General features: G+C 35.6%; 1 non-coding gene across 1 annotated transcript; it reads right to left on the bottom strand.

The window, feature by feature from the left end:
- Positions 1 to 7,469: 7,469 nt before the first annotated feature.
- On the bottom strand, positions 7,470 to 7,542 carry TRNAR-UCU (transfer RNA arginine (anticodon UCU)). The gene has a single exon. It is a non-coding gene; the product is annotated as a tRNA-Arg (tRNA).
- Between the last annotated feature and the right edge of the window lie 533 nt (positions 7,543 to 8,075).

Here is an 8,075-nt window from a genome sequence, read left to right as displayed (position 1 = left end):
TAAATCCAGACCTTTGAGATGGGCTGGGCATGTAGCACGTATGGACGAATCCAGAAATGCATATAGAGTGTTAGATGGGAGGCCGGAGGGAAGAAGACCTTTAGGGAGGCCGAGACGTAGATGCGAAGATAATATTAAAATGGATTTGTGGGAGGTGGGATATGATGATAGAGAATGGATTAATCTTGCTCAGGATAGAGACCAATGGCGGGCTTATGTGAGAGCGGCAATGAACCTCCGGGTTCCTTAAAAGCCAGTAAGTAAGTAAGTAAGTATTACTAAGGAGTAATTAAATTATGGATGAAAGGCTGATGTGAAATTCAAGTTTTGTAGTGAAAATAAGATGCACGAGGGTAATAAATTGTACACGTTTCAAGTCTTGCTTCATTACGGGAAGTAACATTAGGTGAGGAAAACAAGTAACAACTTTGTTGGGGCCATTAACTCCCTGGGCCCAGTGACATAAGCAGAATCTTCTCCTCGTAAATAAGCCACAACTGTTTCCTCGCTTCAAATACATATTTCGTGGCTGTGTACAGCGTCCAGCAGACTACAGAAAACCATCAGATAAGGATTGTTACGCCGCTAAAGAGCGATTCCATATGTTACTTTTGTTATTACTCCTTGTTTCAGATCCAAGAACGCTTGCAAACAGCGATGTAAGGTATTTCTCTTTCTTTTCATTCAAGAGACTCAAGACCTACAGAGGTGGGAATGAGCCAAGTTGATAGTCTGGATTTGCGATGGTAATGAAACCAATTGTCTCTCTCTTACCCACAGAACAAGTCCGTGGTGCCACTTCGTTACTGTCTTTATCTTTTTGTTGCGGTGGCTAGTACCAGTAATTATCGCATAGGACGCTGCTGTATAAAAAGAGCACGTTTTATATTGCGAGTGTAAGGTGCAGTCGACAGAAGTGCTTCTTCCTACTGTATTTAAATTGCATATGGCGTAATTACATTCATTCAAGATTAGGGCTGTAATCGCTTCTCTCATAGCGTAATGTATTCGTACGAACACCAAGTTGCAAGAATTCTGATAACCAGAAGACTGGCTTATCTCGTATTTTGAAGCAACAAAAAAAGAACACATTCTTTTGTTTCAAAAGACAATCCACTTCATCTGATTTAATGCAGAGATTAACAGTTTCCTTATCGTAAGAAATAAGTTACTTTAATTGGCATTGAATACATTGAACAATGGTGGACAAAAAGAATGCCGCGTTGAAATTAAGTTCCAAAGCGCGGATCACATAAGCTACAGCAAATTGCATGTCAGACATAGGCTTCTACATGTAACTATTAGTTGAGTTTATAAAGGTTTATACTCGTAGATCTCTTTCACGTATGCTGTAAATCTGTCTGTTTTATGATTGTTGTAAATTTTCTTTGTCTATTACAGTTCTGGAGAAAATTAAATTTCTGTTGAGGTAGGGTGAAGGATACGGAACAGCTGGCAAACTCTACTAAGTGTTCTTAAAGAGTAGATAGATAGTATAATAAGTAAAAAGAAAAAAAAAAGAGAAAATCATGTAGTGGTCAGTGATATAATAAGAAAAAAAAATCATGTAGAGATCAGTGATACAATAAGAAAAAAAAAGAAAAAATCACGTAGTGGTCAGTGATATAATAAGAAAAAAAGAAAAAAGCATGTAGTGGTCAGTAATATAAGGAAAAATCATGTAATGGTCAGTGATAAAAGAAAAAAAGAAAAAATCATGTAGCGGTCAGTGATATAATAAGAAAAATAAAAAAATCATGTAGTAGTCAGTGATACAATAAGAAAAAAAGAAAAAATCATGTAGTAGTCAGTGATACAATAGGAAAAAAAGAAAAAAATCATGTAGTGGTCAGTGATATAAGAAAAAAAAGAAAAATCATGTAGTGGTGGTCAGTGATATAATAAGAAAAAAGAAAAAATCATGTAGTGGTCAGCGATATAATAAGAAAAAAGAAAAAATCATGTAGTGGTCAGCGATATAATAAGAAAAAAGAAAAAATCATGTAGTGGTCAGCGATATAATAAGAAAAAAGAAAAAATCATGTAGTGGTCAGCGATATAATAAGAAAAAAAAATCATATAGTGGTCAGTAATATAATAAGAAAAAAGAAAAAATCATGTAGTGGTCAGCGATATAATAAGAAAAAAGAAAAAATCATGTAGTGGTCAGCGATATAATAAGAAAAAAGAAAAAATCATGTTGTGGCCAGTGATATAATAAGAAAAAAATCATATAGTGGTCAGTGATATAATAAGAAAAAAGAAAGAAAATATGTAGTGGTCAGTGATATAATAAGAAAAAAATCATATAGTGGCCAGTGATATAATAAGAAAAAAAAATCATATAGTGGTCAGCGATATAATAAGAAAAAAGAAAAAAAATTATGTAGTGGTCAGTGATATAATAAGAAAAAAAATCATGTAGTGGCCAGTGATATAATAAGAAAAAAAAATCATATAGTGATCAGCGATATAATAAGAAAAAAGAAAAAAATTATGTAGTGGTCAGTGATATAATAAGAAAAAAAATCATATAGTGGCCAGTGATATAATAAGAAAAAAAATCATATAGTGGTCAGTGATATAATAAGAAAAAAGAAAAAAATTATGTAGTGGTCAGTGATAGCAGAAAGAAAGAGAAAAAATCATGTAGTGATATAATAAGAAAAAAAATCATGTAATGTGGTCAATATTAGAACTTAGGCTACGACAAAATACACTGTGTCCCAAAAGTCTTGGAAGAGAGTGATAGCGAAAAAAAGAGAAATATTCATGTAGTGGTCAGTGATATAATAAGAGAAAAAGAAAAACAATCATGTAGTGTGTTCAGTATTAGAACCTAAGCTGCGACAAAATACATACACTGTGTCCAAAAAGTCGTGGGAGAGGATTTTCAGAGGAATATATATTTTTTAATGAATAGAGGTAGAAATGTAATATTAGTTCCAGATGAAAATAAAATTCTGGAAGTTTTTCGTCTGTAAGTTTGAGGCACTCAAGGAAACAAAAGACGGTAACATTCGAACGAATGGTATAACTTTCACTGTTACAATTAATTTTACAAAATGAATGTCTAAAGAAAAGTGCAATGTTTTTTGTGGGTGGCAAAAATTTAAATCTGTGATTCGTGTCCGACGTGATTTTAGTCGCGTATTTAAAAAGAACCACCGCACGAGAATAAAATCGTTGGGATTTGTTGTCCCTAATTATTTACTGTTGTTCAATTCTATAACAATCTTACATTTGTCACTTTTACTTTTAAACATGTTTCTTTGTTCTAAAAATAATAAGTGGAGCTATTACCTTCACTGCAGGTAATAGCACCAGTATGCGTCATACTTTTATTTACTTGTATTGTTGTAAAACCTTGTCACAATTGGAGGGTTCAGAGCCATAGTGGGCCAAGCGCCATTTATTGAAAACGGAGAAAGCAATGGTTAAAGTTAAGTGAATTCCATAATTTAATGAAGATTGATATATTATCATTTAATTTTAATGTGCATACTTTATATTCCTTGCTATATGTTTAATTAAATTATGGTATTCACTTAATTTTACCCCATGTTTTCTACGTTCTTAATATATGGCGCTTGGCCCACTATGGCTCTGAATACCATAGTTTAATGAAGATTGACATATAATTTAGTTTTAATGTGCATACTTTATATTCCTTGCTATATGTTTAATTAAATTATGGTATTCACTTAATTTTACCCCATGTTTTCTACGTTCTTAATATATGGCGCTTGGCCCACTATGGCTCTGAATACCATAGTTTAATGAAGATTGACATTTAATTTAGTTTTAATGTGAATACTTTATATTACTTACTGTATGTTTCACTAAATTATGGTATTCACTTAATTTTCACCCTTATTTTCTCCGTTTTTAATACATGGCTCTTGGCCCACTGCAGCTCTGAATACCATAGCTAATCGAAGATTGACGTATCATTTAGTTTTAATGTGCATACTTCATATTACTTGCTATATGTTTCATTAAATTATGGTATTCACTTAATTTTAACCCTTGTTTTCTCCGTTTTTAACATATGACACTTGGCCCACTATGGCTCTGAACCCTTGAATTATAAATTTTGAAACGTAAATGCTATAAATGATTAATATCTAAAAGATAAATATTGTTGTCCGTATTTATGATCAGTTGTAAGCCATTTTTTAACTGATGCGTGTTTATACCTTCACTTATCCTATGCAACAACATGCTAGCTAAGGAAGTGTTCTCCCAAAGATCACATAGTGAGGGTCACGGGCCACAGAGTGTACATTTTCGCCGTTACATACTGCGTACTTGACTTTATTCGTTGTCAGAATCGGGAAGGATGTAGGAGGGGAAGTTTTTGAATGATCGATTTCCCGTAGTTCCCTCAGGTGTACTTAGCTGCCTCCTCTCTCTACATTCAATTCTCTTGGTCAATCTCCAAGCGAGCCGCCGGTACGCAGACTCGGCCGCCACTGAACCAAATCCCAAGGGATTACGTCCCTGCGTCGCGGCTCCCTCACTGTTTGTTCTTCGGTTTAATGTGGTGATATTTTGCTTCAAGACTAATTGCTTCACTCATCGAGGAGAATTGATTAGAACTTTAGTCCCATACAACTTCAAGTCGACATTTTCTTTATACAGTTGATAACAGCGAAAGGGCATTTGCACCCTGCCACATAATAAAAGTTTCGCTAAAATTAATCTCCGGATTCAAAGTTCAAGAAGGCGTGCCTTGATATTTAGTTAAAATAACTGACCTTTCTGAAAAATGCAGAAGCGGTGAGCATTCAAGTGGCAGCGAAGATTCGACATTTGTTATGCAGTAAGCCCCAATTATTTTTTGACAACTGCAGCAAATTCATAAGATAGGATCATTAAGATCTTCAGCATTATCATCATATCACTATACATTAATTTGTACCATTGTTTGATCTGCTCCAATCACAATAATACGTCTAATAGCCGTTTTAGAGGTTTTTCTTGTCGTGTTAGTCCAATCTAGGCTGTTATCCCATTAGGCATATTTTTAGGAGACATTGTCATGTCAACCGTTGGACATATGTTAAGCAAATATCTTTCTTCAATTCCTGAATTTCTTCTAAAACTGGAGTTATTTTAATTCACAAGTTTCATTTCTCTTATAATCTGATCACGTACGTATTTTCCAGTTTCTCTCATCTGACTTGAGATCCTATAATTCTTGTTTCATTTTCGGTTTTATTGTCCAGATTTCGCTTGCATAGACTACGTTAATATTTGAAGGTCATGGTGTTACATATTTTTACATCAGTACACATTGTAAATTATGTAGGTTTAAAGTATTAATAATGCCCGTTTTCTTTTTCATGGGATAGTAAGCATTCTAGATCAGCGGTCATCAGCATACCGCACTCTCGGGCTAGCATCTCTTACCCGTAGGTCTCATACAGCACCAGCGTGGACCCGTGGCTGCTGGCGGGTTTACTGTCTCCCTTCTGCAGGACGGAGCATATTTTGCTGCATTCCATGCACTCTACTCATTTCAATGAGTGCTTACGACCATTGTCCTAGATAATTAAATGCGATCATTAAGTTTTTCATAAAATATCAATTATTTTCATTCATAATTTTCTGTTCAATGGCAGGAATTTTACCGCAAACCCAGCATTCTCCAATCTTCCCTTTTTTCCGCCATCCTCTTCGTCTCCCAATGTATTTTAATTCTGTCTATCATCTGATCTTTTCTCCTGCCCGAACTTCACTGCCTTTCACCATTCATTTCAGTGCATCTTTCTGTAGATATTTTCTTCTTAGCCAGACACCCAGCCAATTCCTTTTTCTCTTCCTGATCACTTTCAGCATCATTCTTTCTTCACCCACTCTTTCTAGCACAGCTTCACTTCCTATTCTGTCTGTGTATTTCACAGCTCAGTTCTTTCCCACATCCATATTTCAAGTGCTTCGTCGTAATGCCCATGCTTCTACTACATACAATGCCACATTCCACACAACGCATTTCACTAGTCTCGTCCTTAGTTATTTTTTACAGAGATCCACAGAAGACACTCTTTTTTCTACTAAATGCTTTCTTTGCCATTAATATCCTCTTTTTGACTTCCTGGCAGCAGCTTATGTTTCTACTTACTGTATTTGGCTTAGTACACCCGAAGTATTTGAAACCGTTCACTTGTTCTACTACATCATTTCGAATTCGCACGTTTACCGTCGTTACTTTTCTCCCGGCAACCATGGTCTTTGTCTTGTTTGCATTTATCTTCATCCCATACTGCTTAAATCTGTCATTTAGTTCCAGTACATACCCCTTAATATAATCTCTTCTTCTAACGACATATCATCAGCAAATCTTATGCATTTCATTCTAATTCCTCCTATTATCACTCTTTCCATCTTCTGAAAACAGTTTTTCACTAAATCATCCAATTAGATGTTGAACAGGGTAGGTGATAAAGGTATCCTTGTCGTACTCCACTTCCTTCTAACATTTCTTCTCCTATGCTAACTCTGACTCGTTGTTTCATGTAAAGGTTACAGAATAGCTTCCTCTCTAATCAATCCACACCAATTTTCTTCAGGATTCCTATAAGTTTATTCCAATCTACCCTGTCGAATGCCTTTTACATGTCCACAAATGCTACATACACTTCCTTATATTTCTTTAGGTATATTTTGCCGATTGTTCGCAGAAGTCAAATTTTGCGCCTCTCGTACCTTTTCTCTTCCTGCAGCCAAATTGCTCTTCTTGCAACTTTCTTTTCAACTTGGAACGCAAACGTAGCTTCCGTATTCGCAGTTGTGATCAGGTGTGAACACTGAATGAATGAGCAATATAACCAAACTAAACTTCTGACTTTTTTTGTAGAAATACCAATCAGAATAGTTTCATTTACTGAATGTATGGATGTCGTTATCTTACAGCCAATATAATACTCAAAATCTGCATGCACAACCCTAGAGGAAAACAATGAGAACGATCATATGTTACCAGGGAGTCAACAGGGGGGAAACTTTTAGTTACAAGCCAACTGGGGTTCATCAATGCAATGCATTGAGAAAATATAGCATTCGAAGCAGTTCGTGGCCAGCCGACAAGCAGGAGTGCATCCGTGAAAATTGCCTGAATGCTGACCGAAGTTGTAGGCGACCGCAGAAATGATATATTTCCCTACATGAGCTTTATGAGAACTTACACCATTTCCAGAGAAAAAGGAAGACTGTTTCCTAAGATTACACTGTGAGAAGGTGATAGTTTCGGTGGTTCATCATCTATTTCATTTGGATCTAATTTAAAATACACTGCGCAATCGGAGCGTTTATCTTCATACATTTCACTCATTTCCTCATTCTTTCCTGCATTTTTCCTTTCCTGAATTTTCTTGATAAACATCACCAGTTTTTTTTATTTCACTTCTAGATATTTCATTCTCTTCATGTTAACTCCTAAAATACACGAACTAAAAATTTTTAATCGTCCCTTGTGGGGGTCGAACCCACGGCCTTTGGATTAGAAGTCCAACGCGCTTTCCACTGCGCCAAAGGGACAGGACGCAAAAGTTATACACATAACACGTATTAGTCATCCAGGCGTCATGTGAGTCACTTTATGACTTCCAAACCATTAACTGAAGTATGACATACGATCTGCAACTCACAGAATGATTTAGATGTTAGTTTAAGTATCATGTAAGAATTTCATAGGGTTTCATTTGTACTTAGCTACGTTAGTGTTGGGTTTTGCACTGTCGTAAATATAGTAACGTCCAATGTTCTTATCAACTTCGTTAACAAAAGCAGTGAAAGAGCAACCAAGAGCGGCAAGTCTGGAGAGTAGCTGTTGGTAAAGGATCAGAACGGCGTGATAAATATGCAGTTTTTGGCTGTAATGCAATGTTGGAGCGAATGTTAAATCACATTTTAGAGATCTCTGTTGCTACTACATCTGAACCGAATATTCACGCCGAGTATCGGCCATTCTGTCAGTACTGACCAAGATGTCGGACTTTAAATCGCCGGCTTTATTTTATTACAACATGTTGCAAATCAAGATTTCAGATATAACTCCCTGTAAAGTTGAT

Source organism: Periplaneta americana, chromosome 16 (genome assembly GCF_040183065.1).
Source record: "Periplaneta americana isolate PAMFEO1 chromosome 16, P.americana_PAMFEO1_priV1, whole genome shotgun sequence".
NCBI classification, from domain to species: domain Eukaryota; kingdom Metazoa; phylum Arthropoda; class Insecta; order Blattodea; family Blattidae; genus Periplaneta; species Periplaneta americana.
The sequence above is the reverse complement of the archived record's forward strand: the minus strand, read 5'-3'. Positions and strand labels throughout refer to the sequence as shown.